At 37.0% G+C, this 13,207-nt stretch overlaps 1 protein-coding gene across 8 annotated transcripts in view; it reads left to right on the forward strand.

Moving 5' to 3' along the window:
* The window catches only part of FAM172A (family with sequence similarity 172 member A), a 262,527-nt gene that overhangs the window by 155,424 nt on the left and 93,896 nt on the right, over positions 1–13,207 (forward strand). The window lies entirely within an intron of this gene.

Consider the following 13,207-nt stretch of genomic DNA (forward strand, 5'->3'; position numbering starts at 1 on the left):
GTAAATTGCAGCACATTACAGCTGACTTTGTAGACACAGGAACCAGAAGACATATATGTACATTTTTTGCCTACAACACTTCAGTTTAATCTGACTGAAAGTTGATTAAAGTGGTTCCTGCCTGAACATAAGATGAATGCCTTAGTTAAGTAAAAGCATGGGTGAGTGTTTTGTTTTTAATCTTTAATTCTTGTAGCAAGAACTGTCTAGTACACTACCGCTTTTGTTACTTTAAGGACTTGGGATTTTTCTTAACCCCTTTTGTTTGTAGAAATTAGTGCCATTTTCATCTTCCCTGTTCTCCTGGAAGAAAATTTGTAAAATATGTATGACATGTACAGATTTGAGACTTGAGAACTGTTCGTTTTCCTGAACTAAAGATCATTTGAGAATTGATCATCTTCCACAAAATCTCAAAGTCTCAAAAGTACACTTTTAAGAGACCCTGAAGGTGAATAATTCTCCCCATAACCACATCTTTGGGCAAAAAATGGGTTGTGTTGCATTTGCCTTTTGTTCCTCAGATGCAATGAACTTATGGAGCAACTCTACTGTATGGACTTTACTGCGTTGTTATTTTCAGCTGCCTTGTGTTTCAAGGCAGATTATTCTCATGTAACTTGTGGGTCCAAAGTGAAACATTGGCAGAATATCTGTATGTGTTGTAAAACCACATTGGATCACCAAATGCCCAGAGATACATATGCTTAGCAGAGGACAGGAATAAAAAACAACTAGAGACCTTCCTCGCTGTTTCCTAAACAGAATGCTGACTTGAAGAAGGCTTGGAGAGCTTTTCCATTACATGTCAGTCAGTGGGTTGAGGTCACATGGCTAACAGATGACCAAGGTGTCATTCCCATTTTCCCTGTTTCTCTGGTCACACTGGTGGATGTTTCTTCACTTTTGTTCTACTTAATATGAAGAATGTCGATGTTTCAGAACAAGACTACACTTCTAACCTTGGGGCTTCCAGGGTCAGGGTGCTCAGGGCCTGTGAAATTATCACAAGCTGAGCTAAAGTTTTCATCCATCACGGGAAGCAACCAGTGAGTAAGAAGTTAAAAGGACCTTTGTCTGAGAGACAGGATGGTCTCAGTAAGGGTCAGCTTCTATAGTCTGCTGTCTCTGCAGGAGATGCGTGCCTGAGAGGAAGAATATAATATATAACCATTGACACATCACATATCTGACATGCAAAACTAGACCTGAAATGTATTTTTAATGTAGCCCAATGTTTTTCTAAGAAGTCAATGGATATTAGCACCTGTTTTTCATAGAGGTGGTTTGATATCTGAGTTCCATTGAAAGCAGTTTGATTAAATAATTCATACACTGAAGGAGATATCATTGAAATAAACCCTGAACTATTTTATCAGAATATTAATTTTAAGATTTTATTTTGTTATCATCTCCTTTCTCTTAAACTTTATATCCATATGGCACTTAGTAATTGCAAAGAGCTCGAAGAAATGAAGCAGCTGATGGGCAATTACTGTCTTATGACAAATTTCGATCACTTTTCTTTTTTCCTTGCTTCTTGTGGGGGTGATGATGAGGTTGATAGAGCAGCTACACCACATAGCAACTGTACCACTTCTACACTTCCTTTGCAAGGATTTTGGGTCAACTGATTCATGAAATTGTAGGTTACAGTTGTTATGGAGACCTGTTGCACAGCTGCTCCTTCTGCATCCGTGCCTCTTACAGGAGAGTAGTGTGAAGCATATGGCTTTAATTTCGAGTGAAGGTTTTTACCTGAGCCCTCTGCTTTTTATTTTGCCTTCAGGGAAAAAGAGAACAAGCAGAAAAAGTCCAGAAACATTTGCATTTTCAATAATTTCTTTTTCATTCACTTTGCATGTTAAGTGCTGTGAGGTCTGTCCTGATGGCTTGCAGTCATCTCAGCTACAGACATCCCCAGCTTGCTACTTCATCAAGGGGGAAGGCTCTTGGTGAAAATGGGATGTTCTTGCGTGAAGCAGAGGAACCCATCTAAACCTGATATTAAACCAAGACCTGTTCCTGGGCCTTTGTACCATCATGTGGGAGGAGCTGCAGCTCTCTGAGAACAGTGCAGAGCCTTCAGCTTTGCAGGGGCAGTACCTGTCCAGGGGCTTCTTTGTTTGCAGCTGCTGAAGGAGGTACTACAAGAAAGCAGCTCTGCTCTGCCTTGTCACACAACTGGGATGTGGGCATGCACTTCATTGGGAAACTCAAAGTAAAAATAGACCAAATAGGACTATCACATGTGAAACTGGTGAAAGAGGAGGACCATTTTTGTTCACAAACCTTTGGTGGCCAAATCTGTCTTCATTCTAACTTTCATCTCACCATAAAAATTGGGCTATGATTTGGAAGTCCTTCATTAAACAAACCAGTAAAACTTATCAGCAATTTTCAAATGCATGCCACAGCATCTAAAAATTTTATTGGTCTTTGCAACTTTTTGATCTAGATTTTCTCATGTCTGTGATTGCAAGATGTTAAGAAAAACAGGATGAGTCTGTAATATCATGCTCGAATGCACAGAAACTGTTACCCAGTTACTGAAACATAGGCACACATTTACAGAAATACTTGCAGAATATGCTGAGTTGGAAGGAACCCACAAGGATCATTGAGTCCAAACCTTAGCCCTGGACAGGACCATCCCCAAGAGTCACACCATGTGCCTGAGATATCATCCAAACACTTCTTGAACTCTGGTAGGCTTGGTGCTGTGACCGCTTCTTTGGAGAGCCTGTTCCAGCACCCAATAACCCTCGGGGTGAAAAACCTTCTAATATCCAGCCTGAACCTCCCCTGACACTTCAGGCCATTCCCTTGGGTTCTGTCACTGGTCACCACAAAGAAGAGGTCAGTGCTTGCACCTCTTCTTCCCCTCACAAGGAGGTTGTACACTGCAATGAGGTCTCTCCTCAGTCTCCTTTTCTATACCTTGCTGTGTCATAGATTACTACAGGAATAATTGAAAGTGATTAACATGTATGGGAAGTAAAGTTCCACCAATAAGTGTAATTTGTTGTATTGTTGTTGTATTGTTTATAGCTTGAATTGCAAGTGCTAAGTCATAAAGCATATGTTGAAATGTATCTTAATATTTAGTAATTAAAACATTGTGTAATTGTGGTTTGAAATTAAATGTGCATCCAATAATATCTACGCATAAATTACTTTTTGAATACACACTACTAAAAATAATTGTTGGGTCACTGTTCAAGCCATGATTTGTGAACCACATCGCAGCTTCTTACTTCTGTTACCCCTTGCACAATATGTAGTCAGGGATTTATTTTCAGAAGCAGTTTGCTTTAGTTGATGGTAAATTGAGAAACTTTCCCAACTCCAAGCTTATAATAATTTTATGAAATTTAACAGAAAGTGAGAATTTCAAGTTGATGGAGTAAATTTTATATTTAGTTTACAGAAAATAAGAAGTTTCTGGTACAACGCCTACTTTGAATTTTTCTGCCAGATTTTGTGGGTTTACAATTATTTTACTCGAAGAAGAATATTTTTCCTTGTCATTGCCTGCATGAAAGACCCACACAGGAGAAAAGATATATTACAGCCCTGTGCCTATCTGAGTGCTGTGGCCACCCCCTGCAGACCTTATTACAGCATCAACCTGTCTGCACGCAGAGGAACAGAAAGGGTGGTCCTTGGATGAGGGGTGACATGTAAAACTAGCTGTGTCCGTCACTGTAAGAAACACATGACAACTACTCATTTTGGAATCACAAGAAGAATTGTTAAATCTAAGCTTTCAAAATTGTCAATTAGGTATTCAGTATGGTGAGATTTAAAAAAAAAAGATTTTGCGGAAGATTTTTTCTTGTTTGCTCCTGTATTCCTGAGACCCTAGGTTTTGCATTTTCAGCTGTTACCTTGTAACTCTCTAACTAGAAATGTAGCTTTTTTTGTTTAAATTTTAGTTAAATACTATTTTTAAGAAAAAAAACAAGTAACATGGGAATTGTGACAAAATTTTGAGAATTGGTAGTGGTATCTCCAGCTTACAGCACTCATATCGCTGTAAAAATACAAAGTACCCAGGGGAATGTAATAATTAGGAGAAAGAAAGTAGGTTCTTTGTCTTTAGCAGATGAGAAACTATTCATTATGGTCTTTGTTGGCTAAAATATTGAATATATATATTGATGATTTGCACAAAAGTGTAGATAAAAATGTATGAGGGGGTGTATTTTTAGGCAGCTTTGTTAAAATGAGAGCCCTTAAAATACATTGTTCAAATTACTTTGTCTACTGTAGAGCCCTAACTCTATCAAAATCTGACAATTTTGTCCATTTGAAATAATTTTAGGTCCATCATTTTGAGATACTCTCTGCAATATGCTGCCACTTCATTTTGCAGTATTGAGCCGAGTACAGCGAGGACCTGACCCTGACTGGAGCTGATAGGTGCCATAATAATGATGATAGACGGGTACCTGCTGAGCTACCTGTGAGTCTCTCAGGCTGCATCAGTATTCTGGCACAGGCAAAATGCAATTTAGGAACCTTAATGACTGAGCTGTGAACCTGTCATTAGTTTTTCATTAATTTAATTTCCTGAAGTCTCAGACTGATTGGTTTGTTGTATTTAGCTTTTTATATATACTTATACAAGTATATCTACTTATTTTTTAAATGTAATTTGCCTTGAGAATTGATGAGTTGGTACTGTGGATATGCAACTCTTAATTCCCCTGGCTGATATATTAAATCAAAATACCTCTGCTGATATGTGGTAGAGATAATACAAGATCTGTGGTGGCTGTTGGATGCATGGGAGAGGGCTGGAAGTAGATGAGAAGCAAAACACCTCAATGTCCAAGGCTTTGTGAGCACTTAACTAAAAAAACCCCAACCATAAATAAAACAAACAAACAAAAACCAACAAAACAACACTCTTTAAATATTGAAAGTCATTAGGGAGAGCAGTATGGGATGCTTCTTGTAGGTTTATGGGGATGTGGGTTATATGTCTGGTCTTTGGACAAGTAATCTCAGGCAGAGTTACCTGTTTTATGTTTCATCTTTTTCTGTGTTGTACTCTTACATTGGCATCTCTTTGAGTCAGGTCTGGCTTAGGTGTGCACACTCAGAAAAAAGTCTGAAAGAGAAAACGGAATCTTAATTCCCTTTGGTTATTTATTTCCACTGTTCTTTGTTGTGCTTCTTGGAAAAATGCCTTTTCAGATGAACAAGATCAAACAAGGTATGAGGGTGGACAGGAGAGCTAATGGAAACACAACAGTGGATTGTATAAAAAGGGTTGGGCAGGACTGGGGTCTCTAGCCTTGATGCAGATTTCTTTTAGTATTCCTGGTACTACTATAGGCACACAAAGTAGGTATGTGCTCTTGAAATTGGTTCTTAGCATGAAGCAATGAAGTCACTGCTGGTATTTAGAAGTTGAATTCCTTCAGTAATAGCAATTAAAGGAAATAATACAAATTCAGGACACTTACGCATTGACTGGCTAGTCATCTGTATTTGTATTTGTATCATCTATATTGATCACTCATGAAGAGTGATCTCGTCAGCAAGGAACAGCAGAGATGGAGAGTCCTTTGGGCAAGCAGCTTCGTCATCAGTGGCTATAAGTAAATGACAAAACTGATATGTAACTTAACAAAAGAGTCAAATGTGATGGTGTGATTAACCTGAGGTAAACTGAGACATTTGGGAAGATTAATTTAGTCTGGGAGAGATAGGAGGAAGAAGACGTACTCAAAGCAATGGACAATGTATTTTACTAGAAACAATGAAGAATCTGCAGACCTGCCGTGACATGGTGCCCACATGGAGATGTCCTGCCTATCATAAGCACCAGAATCAATATAGCCATAGATACAGTACACACACACTCTAGGCTTATCAGTCTTAGTAAGAGCTGTGTAATCTGCTCTTGCTCTTACGTTAACGTTGGTAGCTATATCTAGAAAGAGAAGGTTCAGGATCTATTCAGTATTTGCTGCAGAAACAGTTTTAAAAGCATGGCTTTTTCAGCCTGGTAAAGGAAAGCTTAGAGGGATTGGTAGCACTCAGCAAATACATCAGGAGAATAAACAGCAGGGAGGGAGAGCTGTATAGGCCAAAGAACAATGTTGGCACAGGAACAAATGGATTAAAACTGGTCATGAATAAATTTAGTGTGGAATTAGGTTTCTCACCATTGGATTAGGAAGTCCTGTTTGGGAACAGGACTGGGGCAAAGCTGCTACCCAGCGTGACCCATACATGGCAAGAGTTATGTGAGTAATTGGCTGAGAGTGTCAGTACTTGGTGTGACCCAGGAGTCCATGCTCCTCTGAAAGCGAGCACATGCAAGTGCATGTTTTCAGCTACGAGCAGTTGGATCCATTTTGGATTAATTTTTCTGGAGTTGGTGCCTCTCTGACTCCAGGCTCATACCACTGGAAACACTGAGTCTGAACCAAAACCAGGTCAAACCTCTAAACAGCAGTGTTTGCAAACAACTTTCTCCTTCCTCCTTACTTGTTTTTGCTAATGCTTTTTGAAATGCCCAAGTTTCAGCTTAAGGTAGAAAGCAACAGGTATTGCAGATCATGTGGTGAGGTTTTGCAGCAGTAAGGAAATTAAAATGATTGATTGAACAAAAAATACTGAAATATCTTAGTATGTGTCACTGCTTGCTATGGGGTACAGCTTCTTGATCACAGTTGGCTTTTACTGATATATAAAACAAGTGTGTGTGTGTGTGTGTGTGTGTGTGTGTGTGTGTGTGTGTGTGTGTGTGTATGCACATATATGTATTTTTATGCGTATATTGCCCATTCTAACACAAAGCAGATAAACATTTTAGGCCACTCTTGGCCTAAATAAATAAGCTGACAAGTGTACACTGACAGCATTATTTCACTTGCTAATGTTTATTGTTATTACCCACTTGCGTTGCAGTAGCAATCACATAATAGTGCCTTTTCCTGAAGAGCTTGCTGTCTGGAAGGATGCTCTAACAGAAAGAGACAGAGGAATATTGAACGATTACCACACAGTTCATAGCATCATAACTGCATGTCCTTTTTCATTTTTTGGTGGTTTAGTTTAAATGCCATGTAGGCATCCCCTTCCTCAGTCATCCACAACCTTCTTAGCCATGCTTCTAGGAGAGAGGAGAGGATGGCAGCAATGAAAACCTGAGCACTGACCACTTCCAGAATGTGCAAAACTTCTTGTTTTGCATATTCATCCCTCCTCGTTACCTTGCTCTAAATAGGTAGCTCAGCCTCATTACATTTGCTTCCTATTAATCATTTGCTAATGTGATATCTCTTGCTTCATTCAGTTCAGTCCATGGTCTCAGGCTAGCTATATATATGCCCCTTCCTCACTTCTTTCCAAAAAGAGAAGGGCGGTGTTTCATGGACTGGAATGTTATACTGAATAGTAATTGCAGGCACCACCCATTATCCCTTTTCATGTCTTTGTACAATTCATATTAATTTTCTAGCTTGACACCAAAGTTGGAACGTTGATTATAAAATAAACACTGGCAATGGGTAAAAGTTAGGGCTACTTGGAAATAGGTGTTTGTATCCTTTGGGACTTGGAGGTGAAAGGCATTTCTGCATTTCTTACAGAGACTTTTCTAGAATTGCATCATTTCATTAGTTTTATAGTTTTATAATTTCTTTGCGTTTCTTTAAAATCCATACACTACACAGTGAACATATAGGTTTCTGCATGAAAAGGTTTCTGATCTTTAGCAGTTGTTCTCACACTTTAATGTACTTGTTCTCTTGTTGCTCATCGTACAGAAGTGTTCATTTTGGTTTTGTTTTTATTTTGTATGTCTGAATTGAGTTCTATTTGTCAATATTTCTTTGGTAATATGCTGAGAATTGAACTTGCTATTTTAAGTGCAATTAACATAATTCACTCAAGATGAACTTCATTACCTTTGTTCTTCTGTGCAGGATTTTGGTCAGTGCAACCAAAATGATACTAAATGTTTATTTTCTAAAGTTTCATTTAATGTGGTATCTTCTAATGTTCATATATCCTCAAAGTATTTTACTGCTCTCAGTTTTCCTTTCCCTAGTGGTACTGAATGTATTAGATGTGAATGTAGATTATTTCCTCCCAACACCCCCCCCCAAACAATGTTATCTCACAGTGTTCCAAATTAAATCTAGCTGTGTTGAGGCCCTTGTTGCACAGGATAACAAATGGGATTGTCATAACGATCCCTTTTGTGCTATAGGTCTGTGAATTTTGAAAGCTTGTTTTATATTTCTTTTATGCTTTTTACTTCTCTTGGCAGTTTCTCCCACTTTATTGTCACCTGAAAATTTAATTAATTCCAGATTATTAATGAAGATATTAATTAAAACCATATTTGGTATCTGTCCCTATATCTGACAAGAAACTTCCGATTCAATAAATTTCTTTGTATTATTATCCTTTCCTGCATAGTTTCAACGGTTTGGAATTCTGCTAGACAGTATAACTCATAAGTTTATTTTTCATTTCAAATTCCTGCTATAAAAGGAAAAAAAAAGCCAAAGCACAGGACCGTGTTCAAAGTATACATCAGTCATCCTTTCAGTTGTTTGCAGATAAACTTCAGCCCTTGAGTCCCTTAAAGCTGATGGGCAATGTCTCTGTGCAACCATCTCCTTAAAATGTGTAGAACACATTGTTAATACTGACAATTAATTTCAGGACCCAGGATGACTGGTTTTCCTGAGTTTCTTGACTAGCTATTTATTTCCTCGTTGGTTGCAGAAACTTTACAGAAGTTACAGTTCCATTGAGGTGTTTGCTGTCTGAACCATCTCATATTCATCACAGCTCTTCCAGACTCTGGGGAAATTCATCAATGGTAGCAGGAGACATATCTTCTGTCCTGAACCTCTTAAATACCTGACAGTGCACATGTTTGCCTTATCACAATTTCTCTGATGTAAACTATTTCAAGCCATCTCTTTTTTGGCATTCTGAGGTGAATTCCTGAGATGCTGGTTCATGTGCTGTCCTGCTGCATCAATAAAAAGTCACGTCTCCTCTTTTCCTGGACAAACTTACTACCTTCTTTTCCCATCCAGCCTGATGATCTCCAGACTTTGCCTTCTTAATCTTTTAAAATCTTCTATGAAAGCACATCTTACTTTTTATTTTATTTAATCCACCTGTTTCTGATTCTTACCAGCAGGTACCTCTTTTTGCTGTGTTACGTCAGGACAGAAATTTAAATTTCTAGAACATAATTTTATGTGGATGTGGTCATTGCATCTGACTATGCATTGAAATGGCTGGAGAGTAAAACAACTAAGTACATTGGTTGTAATTTGGTTTTTTTCCCTTCAGGTGTAGTATGAAAAAACCCTGGCATTTTATTTAACTTTGTAGATTGTTACCTCTCTAGCTTGGTTTGAAGAGCAGCATAATATTAAAGATTTTACAACATATAACATCATCACAGTCTAAAGGTTTGCAGTTCTTTTTGAATGTATATAGGAACACTAATGAAGAACAGTAGGAGTTTTATATTTGCTTATACAATAAAAGATATGGGAATATCAAACATATTATGCACTGATAAGTTTTGTGGTGAATTTATTTAATTTGAACTATTAAGTTTTTAAATTCTGGCATTTGTTTTGTTTTAATGGAAAAAAATTTAAAAAGAAGTTGTCTTACTATTATTTCATACTTTTTCCCATTTCTGTGACACAATCCTATGCTGATAAGACTACATAAGTGTATTGTGTTAGTGTTTTTTAAATGTTAATTATGGTGAAAAGTATAGGTATTGCTTTTGTGTGGAACAGTAGAGATTTTATAAGTCTTAAACACCCAGTTTAGTGGATCAGTCAGAGAAATACAAGTTAATAATATATCAGCCATTGCAAATCCAGTTGGAGTAAAAGGAATCCAAATATACTGTGGTGAAGGGAGCTCTCAAACTGCAGCACTATAAGAAGCAGCTGGAATTTGCATTTTACCCTAGAACTTTCCTTTTTTTTAATCTAGTGAAGATGTGTTACATAGCTCTTTCAGTATATTAGTGAAGTATTTTAATATTAATAATAGCATGACTACCAATGTTTAAATGTTAAAATAATCCTATTTAAGGGCTCTGATTGAATGTGATATGAAATAAAAATACATTAGTAGATTTTACATATAATTGAGAAAATTTTGCTTTTAACACTGCAGAACTGAACTGAGATTTTAATGCAATGTATCAAAGTGCAGGAGTAAAATTTTCTCATAAACATACAAAAAATAAATAATTTAGTTATTTTTCTTTTTTCCATTTTCAAGGCAAATTAATTGTAATAGTGAATCTCAGTGTCCTATAATATCAGTATAGAAAGAGCATGAGGTTTTTCCCTTAAATAAGACCAAGGCATTTTATTTGCTTGTCAGTATCTGGATTATATTTTGTCCTAGAGTGGCTCTAGACATCTGACAGGAGTATTATATCTTCAAAAAAATTCAAAACAAAATAACAACATAAAACCCCAGCCACCCCCCCTCTCAGTCCCTACCCTGGCAGACATATAACTGCCAGCCTTTTACAAGGTGTTAAAGTACAGTGATTATATTATTGAAGCCTTAAAAAAAAAAAAAAAAGGCATTGTTAATTTAACCCTCAGTAATCTTATTTCACTTTACCACCATTGCAGTCTACGGCCCCAGCAGATTTTTTTTTTTCTTAAACCAGCTGTTGAAAATAATCTAGTTTAAAGAGTTCAGGGCTGAACGTGAGGGATTCATCATTATATATTTACTGTCTGAGGCTGATATAGCTGTAAGGTTTTTCAGATGCCATTGATCTATTGCGCATGTTCCCTCCCTGGGTTGCAGGACGTGCTTCTATTTGCATAAGGCCCTGGGCAAGGTTCTTTCTTGCATTGATTGGCCTGTCCAAGGGAGCCTGATGTGCTCCTGCATTGATCACCCTGTCTTTTCTTGGAAGGCAGTGTTATGCCGAGTTCATCTCAAACATTCTAGGGAAAAGGGGAAACTCTACTGCAGATGTCTCAATTTTATTCAGATGTTCCTTTGAGTATAGGCCTTTCCTTTTTTTTTTTTTTTTCTCTGTTCCAGGATAACTTGGGGGTTTTTTTGGTTTTTTTTGGGGGGAGTTATTTTTAGTTGTTTTTGTTGTTGTTGGTTGGTTGGTTGTTGTTGTTTTTACTTAATTTGGATGCATTACTGCAGTTATAGTGCAGCATAGACCAGAGTGTACTGAAAAACTACATTAAATATAATGGCTATTATTTACACTAATTATTCCACACTGTGTTTTTCTTTCTTTAAAATAATGCCTATAGCTTTCAGCAAAAATTGAAACTACTCTGTCTTTAAAGAGTTCACAGTTATAACTGGAGGATTAATCTAAGACTGTGTGTGCTGGTGTCTTTGCTTAGATTAATATTGTCAGTTTGTACCTTACATGATTTGTACTACATTTTCTTTAGTGTTCTTTGGCATAAAACTGTGATTGGATTTTGTTTTTTTAGAGGCACACTCCAAAATGGATCATGCAGGTAAATTGCTTATCAGACTAGTGACTGATCAGTTTGGTGTTGATCAGAGAAGACAAATACTTTCTTAAAGTGTCCTTTAAGGTGTTACTGACATGGTGTGTTGGGGGCTGTCTTTCCAAACCCAGGTTTAGCAGATAGATTCTTGACTCACTGTGGTAGGGGATGGAGCTTTTCAGTGTATGCTGTAATAACAACCCATAATCAGGAGCTCTGAAATCCACCACTGCAATTTCTGAGAGCAACATATTTGTCTACATTCCTAATTATAGGCAGGGTGCCTGTTATTGTTGTCTACCAAACTTATTTCTGTGGTTAGGAAATGATTTTACACATATACTTTTCTGTAGGTAGAGGTGAAATGTGGTTATACGCAAAGGATGGCTCACACATAGTGAATAAGCTGACATGTGGACTTTACCAAGCACGTAATAGTACTGCATGTCAGTAAAAAATAAATGTTATGAAATAGTTCCTCTCCTACAGAGCACTGAGCATCACAGAGATGTTCCTTCATTACTTTTAGAAAATGTCCTATGAATATTTTTGTGGATGCTGTAGAATTTTCTTTGAAGGAAATAAGTATTCAGAGATATACAGCTGAGATCATGTTAACACAACAGCATAAATTGTGCAGGCTTTTTTTTTTAATCGCTTGGATTATAGTTTCATGTCTTTCACAGAAGCAATAATGTTTTGCATTGTATTGCAATACTCTGGCTTAGGGAACATATTCCTTTGGTCATTCGGTAAAACAAAACTTAGATAAGTATAATTCAGGTAGCATATATGAAATTTGATCTTCATTATCATGCAAATGTGGTGAGAATGTAACATTTCCCAAGATGTCATTTTACTATTAGGATCTTTAGAAAATGGCCTCTCAAAGCCACAAAGCTAATATTCCAGAAGAAAGCTGTATAATACCTAAAAATTGTCTATCCTTATTCTATATGAATAACAAATGTAATAGGACAGGCCATTATTAAAATCACAAAAGAATGTGTTGACCTGTTGGAACAGAGGATCTTTTTTGGTTTTTGCATTGATGATGAATTCTGAGCTTTTCATAGCATAGAGGATGAACATGCAAATACAGATTTCAAAAATCTGCAAGGGAAAAAAAAAGTAGGATAGTAACTGGAAATCTGTTCTATTTTGTTTCGGCATATAAATGAGATCGGTGGGTATTTATACCAATAACTATTTTGTTATATGAAGTGATATCCTATGCAAGCGTTATGTATCTTGTGTGTCTGCATTGTGCACAGATTGTGCATCTGCAACACTTACCATTTATTTTAAGCTGTCTTTTGCTGATATTTTAGTCAATGAATGTAGAAGATGGGCATGGGCTAAATATGAGCTAATCTCTTAAGTGGGGAGTGGAACTTCGTTTTAATTATGAAATAAGAGAAGAGCCTGAGTATCTCATAGAAGCCCATTATCTGTGTTATTCAGTTGAAGAAAAACGCTGGACTTGTTTATATGTATGAGCTATGCAGGGCAACAAGATCCAAAAGAGATCTTTTGCAAATGGTTTCAGTTTTGGTGTGGGGGGGGAAATTGGGACACAATTGTTTGTATGCAATTAAAGTGAAGAAAAGAAATCTAATTTCTTACTTCAGGTAGAAGAAGTCTCGGGGGAAAAAAAGTATTTATGGTATGCACAGTAT

This window comes from Myiozetetes cayanensis, unplaced genomic scaffold (assembly GCF_022539395.1).
Source record: "Myiozetetes cayanensis isolate MyiCay16 unplaced genomic scaffold, myiCay2020 scf4, whole genome shotgun sequence".
Classification (NCBI taxonomy): Eukaryota; Metazoa; Chordata; class Aves; order Passeriformes; family Tyrannidae; genus Myiozetetes; species Myiozetetes cayanensis.